At 43.7% G+C, this 24,363-nt stretch overlaps 1 long non-coding RNA gene across 1 annotated transcript; it reads right to left on the reverse strand.

Moving 5' to 3' along the window:
- Positions 1-9,410: 9,410 nt before the first annotated feature.
- On the reverse strand, positions 9,411-9,885 carry LOC139196375 (uncharacterized). Its single transcript, XR_011581210.1, has 2 exons — positions 9,783-9,885; positions 9,411-9,607 (listed from the first exon to the last, which is right to left on the reverse strand). It is a non-coding gene; the product is annotated as an uncharacterized lncRNA (long non-coding RNA).
- Positions 9,886-24,363: the final 14,478 nt, after the last annotated feature.

Here is a 24,363-nt window from a genome sequence, read left to right on the forward strand (position 1 = left end):
AAGCTAGGCAAGCTCAGACACGCGAGCTTGTTGCCCCCGTGGAAGTCAACCATCAACTGGGTGCCCTCCAACATGGAGGGTCACATGCATTCGACATAGATATCCCTGATAGGGAACAGATTACCCCTCGACTTGATAATCAACATGAGGCTTCTCTTAACCCAGTTGCTTCAACCCGAACCATGAGAAGTGGAGGGAGACACCTCTTTACTGAAGGGGCAGAAGGATCGAAAGCCGTCTTTCGCGATTGTCGGGATTTCCTGAAGCAACGTCGAGAGAATTCCATCCATATAAGCTCAAAGATTAATGACCCAAGGATTTCTGAGAGACTCGGTCCCCTGCCACGGCCCAAGCCGGCCACCAATTTGGGGAAGGGGCAACAAGTCCCAGAGAGACATGAGGGTACAGGGGACTCAGAGGTGTTCCGACAGACATACCCTGGAAGCCAGTACAGCGAGTCCAGGGAAAAATCACATGCCCTTGATCAAACCTTCCTAATTCCAAGAGGAGATGGAGATTTACGAAAGAAAGCTCCAGTGACACATAACTCCGCTCAGGACCCCCTTGTCCTACAACTTCTTGAGGAAGTAAACAAGTTGAAGGCTGAACGTCAGGCTGAAATACCTGACTGGAACCAACCCAGGCCTGGCCCTCTTACAAGGAGGATCCTCAACACCCCCCTTCAAGCAAAGACAAAGCAAAAGCTTGGCTTGCAACTTTATACTGGAAAAGAGGACCCAATTGAGCACCTTAACCTCTTTGAGTCCACCATGGCATACCGGATGCACACCGACGAAGAGCGATGTCTTCTCTTCCCCTCCACCCTCTCTGGTGGAGCTCTAAATTGGTATTGTCGTCTTACACCTGAGACGGTAGACTCATTTGAGGAATTGAGGAAACTATTTGTTTCCCAACACATTTTCCAAACCGATCGCTTGCACTCTGCAGATGACTTGTACACTATCCGCCAGAAGCCAGACGAGTCATTACGTATGTATGCTGGCCGCTTCAGCCATGAATACTCCCGGTGTGCCGAAGCAGATGACAAGACTGCCCTCAAAGCCTTCACGGCAGGCCTACGTGATTGTTTCTTTAAATACATGATCAATGCCAATACTTGGAAGACTTACTCTGAGGTGATGGCGCAGGCTTATAACCATGCCTCCGCCGAGGCAAAGACATATCAGGAGAAACCCCCTACAATCATCCTTTATCAACAAGTGGGAGGTGGAAGCCAGACTCACCTAAATGAGAAGACCTCGACTTCCCAAACAGCAGTGGCACCTCCCCATGCCTTGCATAATGCTTCACCGAATCAACAGACATATCAATTTCAAGGCAAGAGGAAGGATTTCCATCCTCACCACTCTCCTTTCAGTAAAAAGAGTAAGGGACATTATCCCGATAACCAAGGGTATCGCCACAATAACGCTCGCCCCCAGGCAGTCAATGCAGTGGGTCAAACCCGCGTCAAGATACCCCCTACCCCAAGGTATGAGACATACACGCCCTTGAATGCCACATGCGCGGCCATTTACCCCAGCATAGCTCACCTGATACCAAAACCAAAGCCGAGGCACCCAGATTACACGCCCCCGAATAACGCGGGCACGTTTTGTTGCTACCATGAGCATAACGGCCATGATAGCGAGAAATGTATCATCCTCCGTGATCGTATTGAAGCTTTGGCACGAGAAGGAAAAATTGATCAATTCCTTCTTCACCCTCAAAGGGATAACCGTAACCAACGCCAGGTGAATGTCATATATTCCATAAGCGGCGGCACACCCATATCTGAATCTTCCAATAGGGCCATGAAAAACAGTGAACGAAGTCTGAGGCCTGGTCACCAAGTGTTTCACGTGGAAGACATCAGGGGAGGGAAGTATCAAAAACCTAACTGGGATCCGATATGTTTCTACCCTGAGGAAGAAAGAGGCATCATCTACCCTCATAACGACCCATTGATCGTGGAGGCTCACATAGCCAACTTTGATGTTCGACGAATCCTCGTAGACACAGGGGCTTCGGTCAATATCATGTTTGCCGAAGCTTTCAGGGCGCTCAGTGTAGCTGAACACTTGCTCGATCGCTCGATTTCTCCTCTGATAAGCTTCTCCGGTGATATCGTGCAACCCTTAGGGAGCATACATTTACCCTTTACTATTGGTACAGGCCCTTACACGGCTACCATTACCACTAACTTCCTAGTGGTTGACTGCCCAACGGCATACAATGTCATCTTTGGGCGCACAGGCATCAATGATCTCAAGGCTATGGTATCCACGCATATGCTGTTGATGAAATTTCCAACCCCCCATGGCAACGGCTACATCAGAGGAGATCAGCTTAGTGCACGATCATGTTACAACACTTCAGTTAAGCAACAACACTTGCCCGGACCCAAGGAAACCCTGTCTGTACATGACCAAGTCACAAAGACCAGCTTAGATGAAGCGAACTTGGATCTTCCTGATAGCAACAATCAACCCGATGATCCTCGAGATGACTCTTTCACCCAGCAAGCCCAACCTGCTGAAGAGTTGGAGAAGGTACCTATCTCAAGAGATTATCCAGATCGCATGGTGAAGATTGGCACCACATTGTCACCACCCCTTCGGTTAGCATTGATATCTTTTTTGAAAGAGAACACTGAAGTCTTCGCCTGGTCATACGAGGACATGCCAGGCATCTCTCCCGATGTCATCTGTCATCGTTTGAGTATTGACCCCAAGATCAAGCCGGTGAGACAGAAGCGAAGATCTTATGACGCTGAACGATACGAGGCAATGAAAGCAGAAGTTGAAAAACTTAAAGGCATAGGCTTTGTCCGCGAAGTCAATTACCCGACATGGGTAGCAAATGTGGTCCTTGTTAAGAAAAATCCGACCAAAGAAAGTCTTTTGCTTCAAAAGGTCTTGTGGAGAATGTGTGTTGACTACACCGACCTAAACAAAGGGTGTCCGAAAGATAGCTTCCCTCTTCCTCTTATTGACAGACTTATAGACTCTACGGCCGGGTGTGAACTCCTGAGCTTCATGGATGCTTACTCAGGATACAACCAAATCCTCATGAACCCTTCGGATCAAGAACACACAGCCTTCACTACCGACAGAGGACTATACTGCTATAAAGTCATGCCTTTCGGCCTAAAGAATGCAGGAGCGACTTATCAGAGACTAGTCAACTCAATGTTCGCCGAGCAGATTGGGAAGAGCATGGAAGTTTACGTTGATGATATGTTAGTCAAGAGCAAACATGCTGACCAACACATCACCAACCTATCTGAAACTTTCACTATTTTGAAGAGGTATCGAATGAGGTTAAACCCCAACAAATGTGCCTTCGGCGTAGGCTCTGGCAAATTCTTAGGTTTCATGATTAGCCAACGAGGCATTGAAGCTAATCCCGAGAAGATCAAAGCAATCCTCGACATGAAGGAACCGGTAACTTCAAAGGACATCCAGAGCCTTACTGGCAAGGTGGCAGCCTTAACCAGGTTCATTTCTAAGGCCACAGACAAATGTGCTCCCTTTTTTAAAGCACTTAAGGGAAGTAGGAAGTACATTACATGGACTGATGAATGTGCCGAGGCATTCAAAAACCTCAAGGAGTACATGAGTAAAGCCCCTCTACTCTCCAAGCCCGAGGTAGGAGACATTCTCATTATCTACGTATCGGTATCAGCTTCAGCCGTAAGTTCCGTTCTCATTCGAAAGGATGGGAATATTGAGCGACCTGTCTACTACGCTAGCAAAGCCCTACAAGATGCGGAGACACGATACTCCAACATTGAGAAATTAGCTCTAGCATTGGTCATGTCTGCTCGGAAACTTCGCCCTTATTTCCAAGCACACGCCATCATCGTGCTTACCAATCACCCTCTTCGACAGATACTCCAGAGTCCTGACACGTCTGGGCGAATGATCAAATGGGCGATAGCATTGGGTGAGTTTGACATCTCCTACCAACCAAAACCAGCCGAAAAAGGTCAAGCAGTAGCAGATTTCATTGCCGACTTCACATATCCGGTTGACATTGCTTCTACACCTGAAGCAGTGGCTTCATTACCCCCGGAAGCTCAGAAGGTAGAATCAACGACCTCAGCATGGAGTCTGTATGTTGATGGCTCATCCAACCAACAGGGCTGTGGAGCGGGACTAGTCTTGACTACGCCCGACAAAGTAGCAATGGAGTATGCTCTTCGTTTCAAATTCAAGGCATCAAACAATGAGGCCGAGTATGAAGCCCTTCTAGCAGGATTACGTTTGGCCAAACACCTCGGGGTTAAACAAATTGATATTTTCAGTGACTCCCAATTAGTGGTCAACCAGGTTACCAACAACTTTGATGCTAAGGACAGCTCCATGGCAGCATATCTTGCGCAAACACAACTTTTGCTCAAGCACTTCCACTACCAGTTCACCCAAGTTCCTCGAGCGGCAAACAGTCATGCAGACGCCCTGGCTCGCCTCGCCTCAGCTGTGGAAGACAAGATTGGAAGAAAAATTCATGTCGAACTGTTGGCAACACCAAGCACCATGGCCGCAGAAGTATGCAACTTACAACAGGGGGATAGTTGGATCACCCCGATCTATAATTTCCTTGCTCATGGCACCCTCCCAAATGATAAAGTCCAGGCTAAGCAAATTCGATACAAGTCTACCCGCTACCTGATCATCAATGATCAACTCTATAAGCGAGGTTTTAGCCTGCCATACTTAAGGTGTCTTACGCCTGCCGAGGCGGAAATCGTCCTTCGGGAAATACATGAGGGAGTCTGTGGAGATCATGCTGGATCTCGGTCCCTAGCACACAAGACTTTTCGCCAAGGATATTACTGGCCAACACTCCACCAGGATGCCATCAAAGTATCCCGCTCATGTGACAAATGTCAACGATATGCAACTATTCCTCATTCCCCTCCAGAGCCTCTTACTCCTATGATCAGCCCTTGGCCCTTCGCCCAGTGGGGACTTGATTTGATCGGCCCAATGCCGGCAGGGAAGGGCAAAGTCTGTTACGCAGTCGTTGCAGTGGACTACTTCACAAAGTGGGCCGAAGTAGAACCCTTGGCAACCATTACTGAGGCAAAGATAGAAGACTTCGTGTGGAAGAACATCCTTTGTAGATTCGGCATTCCCAATGCGATAGTCACTGACAATGGGCGACAGTTTGACAACAAGAAGTTCAGGTTGTTCTGCTCTAAGTTCAACATCAGCTTATGCTTTGCCTCTCCAGCTCATCCCCAGTCTAATGGACAAGTTGAGGCCATCAACAAAATAATCAAGCGCACTTTGAAAACCAGCTTGGACAAAGCTAAAGGCTGTTGGCCAGAATTTGTACCCCAAGTTCTTTGGTCATATCGCACTTCATATCGGACTTCAACAGGAGAAACTCCATTCTCACTTGCCTTTGGCACAGAGGCGGTTGTCCCTGTTGAGCTCGAGCAAGCAACATTCCGAGTCCAGAACTACATTCAAAGTGAAAATGACAAACAACTCACCCTCAACTTGGATTTAGTCGAGGAACACAGAAACCAAGCTCACTTGAGGAATGTCGCCTACAAGCAGCGCATCTCCAACTATTATGACTCTAGGGTCAAGCTTCGTTCTTTCAAAATAGGAGACTGGGTCTTAAAGAAAAGATTACTCTGCGACAGAGTCCCGAGTGAAGGCACACTTAGTCCAAACTGGGATGGACCGTATGAAGTCATTGGCATCAGTCGCCCTGGCTCTTACACACTTAGAAGCTCCGATGGCAAGACCCTTGGCCATCCATGGAACGCTGATCACTTGAAGTACTACTACAAATAGACTCACGATGTACAAGTGTTGAGCTATAGCCGTTCGGCATCCTATGTAATGAAGGCCATTTGGCAATGAATTCAATAAAGAGGTAATTTAGCCAACTCAGCCCTCACTCTTTTACATTCCTAGCAAGGGAACACTCAAGTGTTGAAACCTCAAAGCAGATATATCCAACACGAAGCAAAATCTAAGTATGTGTCGACAAGACTATACAAAGAAAGGAACAACCAAACAATGGCTTATATCCAAACAATAGATCTATTCATACATAGCCAAACATGCATTAATAATAGTGCAAACACTCATAAACACCTAAAATCCAAAACTCTCAAGCTTATAACATGGGCACATGTTATACACACATCAGACTACTACATCCAGAATACATGCAGATAGTAAAGACACTGCTATTCATTCTCATCTGAAGCCGAATCCCTGGCAGTATCACTCCGCGTCCTACCATCATCCTCTGCATCCCCAAGATCCTCTTCACCATGCTGAGTCTGTGCATCAGCACTACCTTCATTATCAGACTCATCTTCGCTGCTAGGATCAACAGCAAGGACAAATGTCTCGCCCTTTCGATGATGCTCATCTATATCTTCGTGGTATTTTCGAAGAATGCTCCCATCATCATAACGATCAAGGACGGCCATCCATTTCCTTTTTTCAAAGCGAGCTTCTTGAGCACAGTAGGGTTTAATAGCAAGATGAAAGGTCGAAGAACTTAAGTATTCTTGCACAGCAGCCTCCCTTTCAGTTGGAATGCTCTTCTCCAGTTCAGAAATCTCAACTAAGGCACCATCCAATTCTCCCCTAACCTTGGATACTTCCAAGGTAGCCACCTCCAACTGTTTTTTAGTTGCCTCAAACAATTTCTTAAGCCTTAGGTTCTCACCATTTCGCCTTTTCAAGCTCTCCATGGTTTCGTCCTTCAGTTGGAGGGCCTGAGTCAAAAGTCCCTTATTCCTCCGGGCCTCGTCCACAAGCTGCTTATTCTCCTTCAGTTTTGCCTTGTACCGCTCAACCTCTTGCAGTCTGTCGTGATACTCGGCCATGACCTGCATGGCAAGACGATCATCACTACCTAAATAATGATAATAAAGAGGAAAAAGTAAGGAAATGACAAAGTAACACTCACATATGAAGACAGCTTCAACATCCGGTCGCAATCCTATTCATCCTTAGCTAAGGGCTCTCCGAGCTCATCGAAGGCGAATCGACGCCCTGCCAAGCAATTGTTGATATCCCCAAAATCCTTTGGCCGCGTGGCAACCCTCAAGTCCTTCCACGGGACACTGCCAGCTCTTTCCTTGCCTTTCCCCTCATGGCGGGAACCAGGATCACTTTCCTGGACAGTGTGCTCCATAGTAAGAGGATGAGGCAACAGTCGGCTCCCTTCTCCTGCAACTACGGCAGCAGCATTATCAACGGCCTTGACTCCAGTCTTCCTAAAGGCAGGCCCCTTAAGGACCACATCTTGGGACTTAGGTCTAACGGATGGTTCCCCTCGGAACTTATGAATTTTCTTATGCGGTAGGATGTCTTCCGAAGGAACTAACACTGGTGCTTTCCTTTTATGGGTGCTAGTCCCTGTTTTCTTGCTTACCTTCTCCACTGCATAAGGAAAATCAAAATAAGAAATACAACTTTCCAAATAAAGTAAGGAATTGAGCTAAGTTTACATGAAGGATACAACTTACTCGATCGTCCCTGGCTCTCGGAAACTAAGGGTTGGAAACCGTACCGACGAAATAAGGGTCGTAGCTTGCTTAAGTGTCTATCCTCTTTGGGCACCCTCAACACCTTCTCTATGTCAGATAGCTCCTGCCCAAACAGTTGGATGGTGCCCCGCGTCACTACATGAAGCAAAGTGTTAGAAGCAAGAAAAGACCACAACAAATAGCAAATAGTACGAACGGTTGATACGTTACAACCTACAGTCTGGAAGTGAGTAAGCACACGTCGCTCAGGCGTGACACCCTTATCATACTCCCAATCATTATACAGAAAGCACCAACGGTTTTTCCATGTGTAGTATGCCTTTTTCTTACCATACACAATACGCTCTCTCTCACTCCGACATGCACACTCGGCATAACCAGTGCATGATTTTGCTGGGCGCATCTTGTAACAGTAACGCCACTGATGGAAGGAAGGCTCACACAACCCACACTCCATCCAAATGATATAAAATCCAATCAAAGTATCCCAGAAACCAGGATTGAGTTGCCCAGGTGCATATCCGATCAAAGATAACATCTTTTGCAACCACGGATGTAAAGGTAGTCTCACCCCTAAAGTCAGTAATATCTGGGTGTAGAACATAACATGACCCTGGGGAGGCTCAGAAGGCCATTCTTCATCATGTACCAAACGTATCCCTACACTACGAGGGATATTACATGACTGCCTTAGCGCCTCAACCTGCTTCTCATTATCTAACAAGTTATTCTTTAGATGGTCTGCTGTGAACTCAGAGCGAACTATGGGTATGGCATCAAAAACAACCCCCTCACCCAACGCCATGGAGGAAGAACTAGCAATAGCTAAAGTTTGACGGTTGGGAAGATCATCCAATGTTTCTCTAGTACCGGACTCTAACAAAGACCCTGAAGACTCCGACATTGCAGACTCAGACTTAGAGCTAAAGCTAGAAGAGCCCTCATCACTAGAACTTCCAGGCTCTGACATCTACAATAAGAAGAAACAAATTCTATCACTACATGCATGATCAAAACATAAGGAAGTTCCTATATTACCCACATGAAGATGGTGCAAAGCGATGCCGGAACCCTTCTCAATCAGAAAGCAATCCGTCTTCCACAGTCACTACAAAACAAGCAAATGAAGACCGTGTCAAGCGCCAAAAAAAAAAAAAAAAAAAAAAAAAAAAAAAAAAAAAAAAGCTTCATCCAAAAAGCTTCACCCGAAAAGCTTCACCTCCAAAGCTTCACCCACAAAGCTTCCCCTAAAAAGCTTCACCCACAAAGCTTCACCCAAAAAAAGCTTCACCCGAAAAGCTTCACCTCCAAAGCTTCACCCACAAAGCTTCCCCTAAAAAGCTTCACCCACAAAGCTTCACCCAAAAAAGCTTCACCCGAAAAGCTTCACCTCCAAAGCTTCACAAGGGCCCAAAGCTTCACTTAAAAAAGCTTCACCTACAAAGCTTCACCTAAAAAAGCTTCACCTAGAAAGCTTCATCTACATACTTTCACCATCAAAGCTTCACCATCAAAGTTTCACCTAGAAAGCTTCATCTACAAAGCTTCATCTACAAAGCTTCACCATCAAAGCTTCACCTAGAAAGCTTCAACACCAAAGCTTCACCTACAAAGCTTCAACACAAAACCTTGCTCCAAATAAACAAATTTTGTTCACAAAACCTAAACATTTTTTGTTTTACACCCACAAGGGCCCAAAATCTTCCTTCTTATTTATTCACTTATATATGTTCCCAAACATATTATGATAGATCAAATAATAATTCAAAGTCCAAAATTTCGTTATGGACAAAAATACAAGCAATTCACCAGTACTGAAGTTGCTACAAAAACTGGAATCTTCCCCAGCCTAGAAATCCAACAAAGCTTCGCCTCCTTTTCTCTATCAAATTTTTGCAGCTGCTGCTTCTCTCCAATGGAGCTGAATTTTGGACACCCTCTAGTTCTTGAGCAGATGAACAACTTTCAAGAAGGAACCATTTCTGTTTGAGCCACGGAAATTAAAGTGTTGAAGCTCCAAGCATGACAGTCGGATTCTTGCAGATTTCGAAGCTGCTGTGATGTTTCGAAGATCTGGAAATATTTAACCATTAGTTCATTCTGAATTTTTGATATGTTATGAAAGAGACGATGAGGAACAACTTCAATGAAGAAAGCATGCTGATCTGAACAATAGAAAATGGAGTTTCGAAGCTCACAACAAATCTGACGGGTTGACAGAAAAATAATAACCAGTCATTCATCATACCTGAATTTCTTGAGTTATACAGCTCCGAGGGATCTCAATTTTGGATATGTTGTAGTTCACAAGTTAAGGAACAACTTCGCTGAAGAAAGTTTGTTGATCTAAGCAAGAGCAAATGGAGTTTTTGAAGCTCACAACAGGTCTGACGTGTTGACAGACAAATGATGCACAATCACTCGTCGTACCTGAATTTCTAGAGTTGTACTGATCTGATGGCTCTCAAATTTGGATATGTTGTAGTTAAGGAATTAAAGAACAACTTTCATGAAGCCAACTTTGTGATTCGAGCTACAGATGATGGTCTTATATTGAAAACCAATTCCGGGTGTTAGGGGAAATGAAAAACAATTCCACCAAAGAAACATCATTATGATGTTTCATCATTATGGTGTTTTCATCATTATGATGCTTTCATCATTGTGATGCTTCCATCATTGTGATGCTTCCATTATGATTGTAATGCACCAACGGTTACACCCTCTATCATAGCAGTATGTGTGTGTATCTCCCTATAGTCATCCTGTGCAAGACTATCGTAGTCAGATGGCTTTCCATAAAACAGCTACCAACCGTTACACCTTCTGCAATTCCACTTATTCGGGCCTAGCAACCTTCATAAACAAAATATATGAAGAAAAAGTCCGGGGCTACCACTTAGAAAACAAAAGAATGAAGTTTTGGTACTTACGACATGGACTATTAGCAAGACACCTCATTCGTCAACTCCCTCGACTAGAGACTTGGGGGACTCCCACCATATGCTACTACGCCTTGGTACTCAAAAGTTCGTGACTACTCAGTGACTTGGATTTTTCAAGTCTCCAACCGAGAAGTTTTTCTCACTCGGGAAATTAAGGGAACACTACCTCAAACTACATGCTTCACTCACAAAGCTTCAACAATACAGGTTTCAACAAAAGCAAAAATTCAAAGAACTTTATGAAGAAGGCTTTGGTGTATTTAACACAATATGTTGAAATGAAGCAAAGCTTATTTATTAATATTTTCGATAAGCCACAAATATGTACATATACATGAGTCAAAATAAACAAACAAAAGGGAGCCTTCACAAAGGTTGCTTAGGGGAAGTCTCAGCAGTCGGTAGAGCCCCAGAAAGAGAAAGCACCGGAGGGTGGTTATCCGGAGCCTCAGTACTTGACAAAACCCCAGAAGGAGGAGGCATTGGAGGTTCATCATTTGAAGCTTCATTACCAGGTACAACCCTAGAGGACGAAGGCAATAAATGCCTTTGGAACAAACCCACAAACCGCTGATGATCAAGTAAAACCTTACCATCAGATTCCTTCATCTGGTCAAGTTTCCTCTTCATGTTTGTAGCATAGTCATGGGCGAGCCGGTGCAACTGCTTATTCTCATGCTTGAGCCCTCTAATCTCCTGTTTGAGACTCATCACTTCAGCAGCTAATGATTCAACTTGGCGGGTTCTAGCAAATAGGCGTTGGGCCATATTAGACACAGAACCTGCACACTGAACACTAAGAGCCAGAGAGTCCTTAACAGCCAACTCATCAGACCGTTTGGAAAGTAGTCTGTTATCTTTGGGAGTGAGAAGGTTCTTGGCCACCACTGCAGCGGTCATATCATTCTTCATCACAGAATCCCCAACGGTAAGAGGACCAGTAGGGGATATGAAGGATGGGCGCCATATGTTGTCTGGAGAAGGCGTGGCTGTCTCTTCTCCAAGGTTCAAGTCAAAACGACGGTCGGAGGGTCCAGACATTTTCAAATGTGTTGAAGAAGGAAGAGGTCAGACAAATCAAGATCTTAGAAGTGCAAGAAATGAGCTTCTACTGGTAGAGATTCAAGTGTGCTGTGGAACTTAATGCCAGCCTCTATAAAAATCTGCACTCGACGGAGCTTCAGAAATCGAAGAGGCGTTTGCTTTCTCAAAAGCTGGGCTGCTCAGAGACCACGAGGGCCGATCTCAGAAATCGAAGAGGCGTTTGCTTTCTCAAAAGCTGGGCTGCTCAGAGACCACGAGGGCCGATCTCAGAAATCGAAGAAGCACCTGCTTTTTCAGCCTCGTCAGCACCTGTCACATGCACACTCAGCTTTGCGGAAATTACGGGCAATCTGTCGAAGATTTCTGGTGAAGTAGAAAGCACGTGAATCTTACTGTTCAATCACCGCTCTCCATATGCACCATCAACTCCTCGGGTACCACATATAACTTTGTCAAAGATCTCTGACAAAGTTTAGGCACGAGAATTTCGAAGTTCCAGCTACCCTACTATTACCCATAAGGGTAAAGGAACAGCACCACTGCTTGACAACTGGAAAGTCCCTATGTGTGTCGACCTCCGTGTTTTGCGGCAAGACAGGTTGGCAAGAACGTCCAACCTTTACTCACATTCGAGAAAAGACTCCCAACATAATTACTTTCTCAAAAACCGGAGTAGCACCGCTTTCCGAATCTCGAGAGTCAGATCCTCGACGGGATTGCTTGTTCGAAAACCGAAGAGGCACAACTCTCAGAACTTCGAGAGCCAGATTTCCTTAGATAAAGCTTGTCTGTAATCTTCACACGTAATATCAGCTTTCCAGATACCACATACCACTTTTTCAAAGTGCTCTGACAAAATTAAAACACGTGAAGCTGGCAGCTCCCACTACATTGCTGTGACCAAGAAGGGTAAAGGAATAGCATTACTACTTGTTATTGGGAAATCCCTATATACATTGACCTCCCTCCTCAACGGACAGGCAAACCTGCAAAAATGCTCAACCCTTTCTCGCATTCGAAAAGGCACCCTCAACATAACCTCTCGAAATACTCAGCTTTATTTCCCCCCGATAATACCTCAGCAAATAAGCCACACCAAGAACAAGAGTATCTCATATCATCAGGGTCGAAAGCAAGAGTATCCCATATCATGCTTTCTCCCTGTCTTTGTCTTTGTCCTTGTCCACACCTGCAGGACAAGGAGAAAGAGAGCAGTCAGTCGGAACCTGAAATCAAACCTCCAATTTGGAACTGACTGCCTGGAGCCTTTGCCTGGTCGCTTACTTAGCATTGCTCTCGAGTACTCATCCTCAATTGTTATCAAGGTCACGAATTCCACCGGCAAATACCTCATGACAGTTGATCAGATATTGGCTCTTTACACTGAAGCTGCCAAGCGTGAATGAGTCACTATGAAGGAATGTTCTGAAGGACCATTTAAATGCAAAGGTTGCACACCACTTCTGCCATGCAAAAGATTGAAGCAGAAGGTTCAACGGTGGGCTGAAACAGATCACTACAGCACGACACCTTTCCATACCACATTCATTATTCCGTCAACAGCAATAGTATCCCATATCATCAAGGTCGAACGTACTCTAGATTTGATGGACTTGTTTTGACCCTCAAATTTTTGAGTCGGCCTTATACTCTGAAGGGCACCAGAAAACCCTCCAGCACAGTTCAAGAATAAGCCTGTGGAAAGTTACTTCTTCAAAAGCAAAAGTATCTCATATCATCTCTTATCCATTTGCTTCTCCTTATCCTGGCAGTTGAATGAGAGACAAGGAGAATGAGAACAATCAACCGGAAGCCGAAGTCAAACCTCTGCTCCTGGTTTGCTTACTTGGAAGTTTGACTGCTTACCTTGTCTGTCACCTCTTTCGGCAGATCTCTTAGCTCGGCGACTTGGGGGACTCCTACTATAGGGTTTGTATCGCACTTGACCAAGCCCGAAACTACAAGTAAGCTTCAAGTGAAATTGATACATTACCTTGTGCGTCAACATCAGCTAAATACACCATTCCCGGATGGAGGAAAGGTACTTCCAGAGAAGGGCAGATGAAGATCAGACCACACTTCGGTACTTAGAAGTTTCGTGATTACTCAAGGGATTGGATCTTGCAAGTCCCCAACCGAGGAGTTTCCCTCACTCGGGAACTTAGGGGAGCACTGTTTGTACCATACTTGACCAATCCCGAAACTACCGAGCACCGGCCAACGCTATACTGTCAAGGACCCAGAAGAGTTCCCCTCCGACCAGGAGGCCAATCACTACTCGACACGTGTCAAGATTAGAAGCCAATCAGAGCGCAGCACGTGTCGACATCAAGAACCAATCACAACATGACACATGTCAATGTGACAAAGCTACAAGTTTTTCTATAAATAGGGGTCATTCCCCCACAATATTGCCTAATGCCATTTTGTGTTAAATCATTCACAAGAACTCACTAAATTGAGAGCTTGATCCTTTGTACTTGTGTAAGCCCTTCACTACTAATAAGAACTCCTCTACTCCGTGGACGTAGCCAATCTGGGTGAACCACGTACATCCTGTGTTTGCTTCTCTGTCTCTATTCATTTACGTACTTATCCTCACTAGTGACTGAAGCAACCAAGCAACCAAGCGAAGGTCACAAAACCTGACACTTTCTGTTGTTCCAAGACCTCCGGTTTTGTGCATCAACACAAACGATTCACATTGGATAGTAGACATGAGTAAATAAACTATCATGCCAAAAAATGTGGTCAAGAGTATTAGATTAGAGAAGGACCGTATTGCATTTGTAATCCCGAACTGAATAGGTTCTCCACCTCTTCTGATTAGCTTGGGTAACCATGATATGCTGCTAGGTGTCACTCATGGTTTGTGGAAGCCCTAAACGTGTGTAATCACTAAAGGGAGAATTGAAAATAGTTTCAATTCACAATCGATGTAAAATGGTTTTAATCGCCCACTACCTCGCTAAAAGGAACCTAATGGATCGCACACCGTAAAAGGTAGAGATTGGAGATTAAACGGAAATGAGTAAGAATGATTAAATGGTTTAATCATTTAATTATGGCAAGGATTAATTAATATGTTAATTAATCAAACGAATAAGTTCGTTAAAGACTTCGGGATAGTTTTGGACCTTAAGGCCCAATGGGCTTCGAACGTCAAGCCCATTAACTTAAATTGTATGACAATTTAATGAATAAAGATTCATTAAAGCCCAAAAGCCCAAACATCCCTAAATGGCCGGCCATATTAGATGAATTAGGGTTTTGGTTGTTTAGGTTACTTAAAGAAGTGACTATATAAATGACTTTATAGCCAAAATTCATTAAGGAAAAATTAAGGGTTTATTTTGGGGGAAAATTGGTGAGAATTGTCTCTCCATTTTCTCTCTAAAGAGGCCAACACCTTGGAGGGTACATCTAGCAATCCTACTACTCCAAGGTCACTCATTTCTTCTACAATCAAACCTTGGTGAAGAGACTTAGAGGTTCCCTATTTTGGGAACTTGGAGAAACCTATTTTTCCATCCAAATCCATGGATCTAAGAAGCAAGGAATGAAGGCCCTATCTCTTTGGGTGATTAGCCTTTGCTTATGCAAAGAGGAATCTACAAAGGTAATAATTTCAACTCATTTTGTTTTGAGTTGATTATTGGTTCACCAATCTACTAGGCTTTGAATTTCATGGTAATGTTTTGTTTTTGAGTGCATGCAAGCATGATTCCGCCTTTAATTGTTAATTGCATGCTATATGATGTTGCTCAAATGAACATGTTTTTCAAAATAATCCCTTCACTCACTAACACTCTACGACTGGCCCGTCGTACCCACTCCGCGTGGACTGTACGACCAGCATCTACTTGGATCCAAGGCGAGCGTGCGATGCGGTGAATACTATAAGCACTAAACCATGGTGCAGGATATGAGCTCAATATATCATCATCATCAACATAACAGTAATTAAATACTTACCTGTGCGTCCACAGCACCACCTTACATATATGCATCATACGACAATTCATAATATTCATAACATTCTATGCATGGCAATCAAATCATATTTCATTTCATTTCACTATACTTTTCATTTAAATTTGATTTCTGGGGAAATCGAGTATATAGGTATATATATAAAAACAAATGCCCACTCACTGGTATGTCGCCGGGTCGTAACCCCCTTGACACCCCTGGATGTGTTCGTCCTCGTTAAAAGTTCCACCTAGAAGTGAAATAACTTAAAACAATCATTTAACGCACATTTAACGCACCTAAACCAAACTAGGTAAATAATTCTTCATACGATGCTCAAATTGGGTATATGAATATACCACAGTGACCTACACAACCTCAGGATCATCCCCATATTTTTAAAATAATTTTTGGAGTCCTCACGCGCCCCCACGCGCCTGACGTGGCACGGACCTACGCGCCCCCCACGCGCGGCCACGTGCGTTGCATGCTAACGGCACAGTAACGGCAGTTAGGGAATATTCCGTCAAATCCTAGTACATTCCGTTAAAACCTAACCGTTCCGTTAACGGCGTCAGGAATATTCCGTTAGAACTAACGGAATATTCCTGCTTCTTCTCCGATGGACTCTCGCCGGACTCCGGTCACCGGAAAACTGGGAAAATTTTCTAATTAACTATTCTCACTCGTTTTTCGTCCAATTTCTTCGCATTTTATACCAAAATGAAGCATTTAACACCTAATATCACGTTGGAAGGTTTTTAAGGTCCAAAAACAACAAGATCATACCTTTCCAAATTTCACAAAACTCGGCCAACCTCGAAACCAGTGATCCCGACGTCCAAAACTTCCAAACGTTACACTCCGAGCATCCTTGGAACTTCCTTAAGCTCACTATGATCTTAGTTTGGCCTAAAACAAAACCAATTTGAAGTTCGTGAACAGTGCAATATTACGGTGACACTGAAACTAGGGTTTTCCGAAGTGAAACTCACCTGAGTTTGGTATCCCCGAGCTCGTGAAGTCCTCAGGATCACGATGGTGGTCTTAAATGGAACGTTGGTACAAGATTGTGGTGGTTCTTGGTGGTTGCCGTGAGTTCGAGAGTAAGAGAGAGAGTGAGAGAGTGTTTTCTGAAGAATAAGAGAGAGAGAGAGTGACTAAGGAGAGCTGAGGAAGAGACAACCTACGGGTTTTGGGGAAGGAATTCAGGAGGTGGGGATCCCACGTGATAAATTCCAAAACCAACATTAAAACTTTAGTATGTAATTGTACCCCTAAGTCTAAGTTTATGTTTCTGACACTAAATAATATTCCAATTAACAATAGATTAGGGGATTTAGGTAAAAACCAATAGATAAGTGACGCACCTTAATCCCGTTTAGGGATAATTTAGTACTTTCACGTCCTCGGAATTAAAATTCCGGGACGGGCTGTGACAATCTCCCCTCCTTATAGAATTTCGTCCCCGAAATTCCAGTCACCAACCAGAACATCAAAACTCATAGAATAATCTCGGATACATATCTCTCATCCGTTCTTCTGTCTCCCAAGTAGCTTCTTCAGCTGAATGGTTTCTCCACAATACTTTTACCAAGCTCACGGTCTTATTCCTCAAAGTCTTATCTTTCCAATCCAGTATAGTCACTGGTTCCTCATCATATGTCAAATCCGGATTAATTTCCAAAGGTTGAGGAGGAATCACATGTGAAGGATCTGAAACATAATGCCGAAGCATCGAAACATGGAACACATTATGTACCTTAGACAACTCTGGAGGTAGCTCCAACCTGTAAGCAACTTCACCAATCCTCTCAGTGATCTCATAAGGTCCAATGTACCTGGGACTTAGCTTTCCTTTCTTCCCAAATCGAACCACCCCTCTCCAAGGCGATAATTTCAAAAATACATAGTCGCCCACATTATACATTCTGTCCGTGGTATGTCGATCCGCTAGGCTCTTTTGTCTATCCTGGGCCACTTTCAGGTTAGATTTAATTACCTGAATATTCTGAGTAGTCTCATCCACAATCTCTGGCCCTTCAAGTATTCTTTCACCAACCTCTGACCAACATAATGGCGTACGGCAAGCTTTACCATAAAGTGCTTCAAATGGAGACATTCCAATACTCGAATGAAAACTATTATTGTAGGCAAACTCCATCAAATCCAAGCGATCATGCCAAGAATCACCAAATTGCATTACAGAGGATCTCAACATATCCTCGAGTGTCTGAATAGTTCTCTCTGACTGACCATCTGTCTGTGGATGATAAGCTGTACTGTAAAGTAATCTAGTACCCAAAGCTTCTTGAAAAGCTATCCAAAACTTAGAAGTAAATCTTGGATCTCGATCAGAAATAATATTCACTGGGACACCATGATACTTTACAATCTTCGATATGAATAACTGAGCCAACTTATTTAAAGGATACTTCTCCCTTACTGGAATAAAATGTGCTGATTTGGTAAGTCGATCTACGACCACCCAAATGCCATCAAAACCATTTTGTGTACGAGGCAGCTTATACACAAAATCCATCGTTATATTCTCCCATTTCCACTGGGGAACGGGAAGTGGTTGCAATCTCCCAAACGGCTTCTTTCTTTCAGCCTTAACCTGCTGGCAGACAATACACCTACTCACATACTCTGCAATCTCCCTCTTCATACCCGGCCAATAATAGAATGGTCGAATGGTATGATACATTTTAGTTCCTCCTGGGTGCATAGCATAAGCCGAACAATGTGCTTCATCCAAGATTTCTTTCTTCAGTTCCTCATTATTAGGCACATACATCCTGTTCTCTTACATAAGCATACCATCTGATCCTCGGATCCTGAGATCTTTCTTCTTCCCTTCATTTCTTAAATTGATCAATTCTTGAATTTCTTCATCCAACGATTGAGCTGCAAGCACCCGATCAATTAAAATTGGCTTGACTTGAAAATTGGCAAGAAAAGCTTCGCTTTGCTCTTCCAATTCTAACTCTACTCCAGTAGATCTCAACTCTGCCAGAAGAGGAACACGACTGGCATACAAAGCATTAAGTCGCCCTTGAGGTTTTCTACTCAGAGCATCAGCTACCACATTTGCACGACCCGGATGGTACTCAATCGTGCAATCATAATCACTTAACAATTCCAACCATCTTCTCTGACGAAGATTAAGATCATGCTGAGTGAAAAGGTACTGAAGGCTTTTATGATCGGTAAAGATCTTACATTTCTCGCCATAGAGATAATGTCTCCAAATCTTCAAAGCAAACACAATAGCTGCCAACTCAAGATCGTGAGTCGGATAGTTTCTTTCATGAGTCTTCAACTGCCTAGAAGCATAGGCAATCACTCTACTATGCTGCATCAAAACACAACCCAAACCATTCAAAGAAGCATCACTGTAGATCTCGAAGTTACCATCATCATCAGGAAGTACTAACACAGGTGCATGAGTAAGGCAATACTTCAACTGCTGGAAACTTTGCTCACAACTTTCATCCCACTCAAACTTAACATCCTTCCTGGTTAACTTCGTTAATGGCAAGGCAATCATAGAAAAGTCTTGAACAAACCGTCTATAATAACCTGCCAAACCAAGAAAACTCCGCACCTCAGTGACCGTTCGAGGTTGTTCCCAACTTTCCACTGCTGCTATCTTTTGAGGATCCACTTGAATTCCCTGAGCTGATACTACATGTCCCAAAAATGCCACTTGATTTAGCCAAAACTGACATTTACTAAACTTGGCATATAATCGGTGTTCCCTCAATTTCCTTAACACCAAGTTAAGATGTCGAATATGGTCTGATTTCGACTTAGAGTATACCAGGATATCATCAATAAAAACAATAACAAACCTGTCAAGATATTCCTGGAAGACTTCATTCATCAATCTCATGAAAGCTGCAGGAGCGTTCGTTAATCCAAATGGCATCACCAAAAACTCATAATGCCCATAACGAGTCCTGAAAGCTGTTTTATGAACATCCTCATCTTTAATCTTTAATTGATAATACCCAGATCTCAAATCGATCTTAGAAAACACACAGGCACCTTTGAGCTGATCAAACAAATCATCTATACGAGGCAAGGGATAACGGTTTTTAATCGTTACCCGATTCAATTGCCTGTAATCAATACACAATCTCAAAGTTCCATCCTTCTTTCTTACAAACAACACTGGAGCTTCCCAAGGTGAAGAACTAGGCTGAATGAAACCTTTATCAATTAACTCTTGCAATTGGATTTTCAACTCTCTTAATTCCGCTGGTGCCATTCTATAAGGAGTCAAAGAGATAGGGTTCGTACCTGAAAGCAATTCAATCGAAAATTCCACATCTCTATCTGGAGGCAATCCAGGCAAATCATCTGGAAATACATCAGGATAGTGTCTGACTACTCCGACTTCCTCCACACTACCGGAATCAACATCATTCAACACCACATGTGCCAAGTATCCCTGACAACCCTTGGATAACAATTTCTTTGCCCTTATGGCTGAAATAACACCATGTCTCACCCCACTTCTTTCACCCACAAATGTAACCTCGGGTAGTCCAGGACGAAGAAAAGTAACTGATTTCCCGTAACAATCTATATGGGCGCGATTATAATGCAACCAATCCGCCCCTAAAATCACATCAAAATCCACGATGTCTAACGGGATAAGATTAGCAGGCATAATGACATTATCTACCATCACTGGACACCCAGAGTAAAAACTATCAACATAACATTTATCCCCTCTAGGCATAGCAAACTCTAAATCAAACCCTAGAGGTGAAGGATGAGGTCGTGTCATTTGAGCAAATGTATGAGAAATCACAGAGTGTGTAGCACCACAATCAATCAAAACTCTAGCAAAATGACCAAGAACATTCAACGTACCCATAATCAAGTCTGGATGGTTCTGAGCATCTTGCAGCGATATGTGGTTAACACGTCCCTGAGCTGGCTGTCGTCCTCCACGACCTCTGCCACTCTGGTTACCTCGTCCCTGATGAGTACGTCCTTGACCTGCCTGGGCAGGCGGCCTAAACGACCCTGCACTACTAGCAGCAACTCCGCTCTGTTGGGGCTGACCCCCCTGATACCACTGAGATCCGCTAGCTGGCATAGACGGATATGAAGTATAACCTCCCTGATCCTGAGAATATCCACTCTGAAAATAAGGATCCTGGGAATAATGATACTGTCCCGGAGCATAAGGAGCAGCATCACCCTGATAGTGATAAGCACCACCACGACCAACCTGACCATAACTGCCTGAATTAAAGTTCTGTTGAGTCGGTGCTGATGTTGGCATAACAGGCTGCTGGGGCCTCTGCTGATTCTGGGGACAATACATAGCTCTATGTCCTGTCTGACCACATGTAAAGCATGCACCACTGCTTCTCCTACATTCCCCATGATGTCGGAAATTACAACGGCGACATAACGGAGGACCCGAATTACCAGCACCACCAAAGCCTCTCTGACCAGAAAATCTAGGTCCATTACCAAACCTACCACCTCCTCTCCTCGGACCTGTGGCACTAAATCCACCACTGGAAGAACTCGAACTCATTCCACCTTTCTTGAAATTCTGCGTCTGACGAGGTCCTGGAATGGAAACACCTTTACCTTTCTCATTTTTCTTCTGACCATTACCCTTATCCTCTTCATCCTCACTGTCCGGAAGATTATCAGAGTCTTCCATCCGAACCAGAATCTCAAAATACTCATGATAATCGGCACAGGGAAGTGCATTGGCAAACGTTCTGTACTTCTTCTTAGATCCTAGCTTGAAACGACGAAGCATTTCTGCTTGATTACCCGCTAAATCAGAATCATAACGGGATAAATCAGTAAACTTCCTGTAGTACTCATGTGCAGACATATTTCTCTGCTTCAGACTGGTGAATTCCTGTTTCTTGCGATCTATATATTCCGGAGGAACAAATCTCTTCATAAAATTTTCCTTAAATACTTCCCATTCGGCTGCCCTTTCAGGTGCCATGTGCCTCGACTGATTTATCCACCACGCCGCTGGCTCACGGCCTAAAAACCAGGTGGTGGTCTCCACCCATCTATTAGCTGGCAGGTTTCCCTGACTTTGCATCACTTGAAAGGTCTGCTCAATCCGATCCAACCACTTTTCTGCCCCTTCATAACCTTCATTTCCCTCAAAGGTTTCCAATTTCAGATTATACATCGTCTCTACGGGCGTTCTCTGAGGATGACGGATATTAGCCTGAAAAGCTTGAGCCATTGCTGCCCCTAACTGAGTTATATCGGGGAAATTAGGCTCAGCAGCACGGCGATGATCTCTACGAGGCGGCATAATTCTGACAGAAAACATCCAAAAATCAATAGAAGAACTCATTAGTTATACAGGACTGCAACCTATGCTCTGATACCAAACTGACACACCCTAACCCGAAGACTTGGACGTGCTGGCCGTCACGTGAGCGTGACGTAACCATAACGCAAGCGGAAACGATTTAATAATAAAATACGAGTCAACGAAAACCACTAATTGCAGTTATTTACAACCTAGCATTCTATGTGCATAAGAGTGTACTAAACACACATAAACAGAGCATAAGCGTCTAGGTGCAGTCAAGTAGGATCATAACTATTTTACAACACCCTCGGGTGAATCCTACATTTACTTAGTCTGTCAGAACGCCGAAGCAGTCCTCGTAGGCCACCAACGCCACAACTATCAACTAGAACCTGGAGGGGCGAAAAACAGAAAACGTGAGTGGGCGAAAATAAACTTTTCCAAATCATTTCATAAATCCACAATTATAACCCCTTTTTGGAAAACCTGTATACTTTCCCAGAAAAATAGTATATAGCATATATATCTCAACTGTCTCGATCATCAATCTTATAACAGATTCAATAAAGAATGTACCATGCCAATTTCAACAGTTTAGTATGAATGCATTAACATAATATAATCAGGTAAAAGAAATAATCAATCGGAGGCCCTCTAATAGCCCTGAACGATTGAACCTAGAGCTCAACATCTATCAATCTCACTCTGCCGGAGTCACTCCGCGTGACCTGTCCGGCCTTCTGCACATAAGTCGGAACCACCTAATGTAGTCTGAACAACTCATGGTAATATTCGCTCTAGTGCTTCTCTCATCATTCATCTGTATACAATAACCTAAGGTCACCCACCAGTCATAATCTCACTAACACTCTACGACTGGCCCGTCGTACCCACTCCGCGTGGACTGTACGACCAGCATCTACTTGGATCCAAGGCGAGCGTGCGATGCGGTGAATACTATAAGCACTAAACCATGGTGCAGGATATGAGCTCAATATATCATCATCATCAACATAACAGTAATTAAATACTTACCTGTGCGTCCACAGCACCACCTTACATATATGCATCATACGACAGTTCATAATATTCATAACATTCTATGCATGGCAATCAAATCATATTTCATTTCATTTCACTATACTTTTCATTTAAATTTGATTTCTGGGGAAATCGAGTATATAGGTATATATATAAAAACAAATGCCCACTCACTGGTATGTCGCCGGGTCGTAACCCCCTTGACGCCCCTGGATGTGCTCGTCCTCGTTAAAAGTTCCACCTAGAAGTGAAATAACTTAAAATAATCATTTAACGCACATTTAACGCACCTAAACCAAACTAGGTAAATAATTCTTCATACGATGCTCAAATTGGGTATATGAATATACCACAGTGACCTACACAACCTCAGGATCATCCCCATATTTTAAAAATAATTTTTGGAGTCCTCACGCGCCCCCACGCTCCTGACGTGGCACGGACCTACGCGCCCCCCACGCGCGGCCACGTGCGTTGCATGCTAACGGCACAGTAACGGCAGTTAGGGAATATTCCGTCAAATCCTAGTACATTCCGTTAAAACCTAACCATTCCGTTAACGGCGTCAGGAATATTCCGTTAGAACTAATGGAATATTCCTGCTTCTTCTCCGATGGACTCTCGCCGGACTCCGGTCACCGGAAAACTGGGAAAATTTTCTAATTAACTATTCTCACTCGTTTTTCGTCCAATTTCTTCGCATTTTATACCAAAATGAAGCATTTAACACCTAATATCACGTTGGAAGGTTTTTAAGGTCCAAAAACAACAAGATCATACCTTTCCAAATTTCACAAAACTCGGCTAACCTCGAAACCAGTGATCCCGACGTCCAAAACTTCCAAACGTTACACTCCGAGCATCCTTGGAACTTCCTTAAGCTCACTATGATCTTAGTTTGGCCTAAAACAAAACCAATTTGAAGTTTGTGAACAGTGCAATATTACGGTGACACTGAAACTAGGGTTTTCCGAAGTGAAACTCACCTGAGTTTGGTATCCCCGAGCTCGTGAAGTCCTCAGGATCACGATGGTGGTCTTAAATGGAACGTTGGTACAAGATTGTGGTGGTTCTTGGTGGTTGCCGTGAGTTCGAGAGTAAGAGAGAGAGTGAGAGAGTGTTTTCTGAAGAATAAGAGAGAGAGAGAGTGACTAAGGAGAGCTGAGGAAGAGATAACCTACGGGTTTTGGGGAAGGAATTCAGGAGGTGGGGATCCCACGTGATAAATTCCAAAACCAACATTAAAACTTTAGTATGTAATTGTACCCCTAAGTCTAAGTTTATGTTTCTGACACTAAATAATATTCCAATTAACAATAGATTAGGGGATTTAGGTAAAAACCAATAGATAAGTGACGCACCTTAATCCCGTTTAGGGATAATTTAGTACTTTCACGTCCTCGGAATTAAAATTCCGGGACGGGCTGTGACACTAGCTCATCACGTATTTCATCACATATGCTAGCTCATCATGTATTTCATCACGTATGCTAGCTCATCAT

This window comes from Malus domestica, chromosome 01 (genome assembly GCF_042453785.1).
Source record: "Malus domestica chromosome 01, GDT2T_hap1".
Taxonomy (NCBI): Eukaryota; Viridiplantae; Streptophyta; class Magnoliopsida; order Rosales; family Rosaceae; genus Malus; species Malus domestica.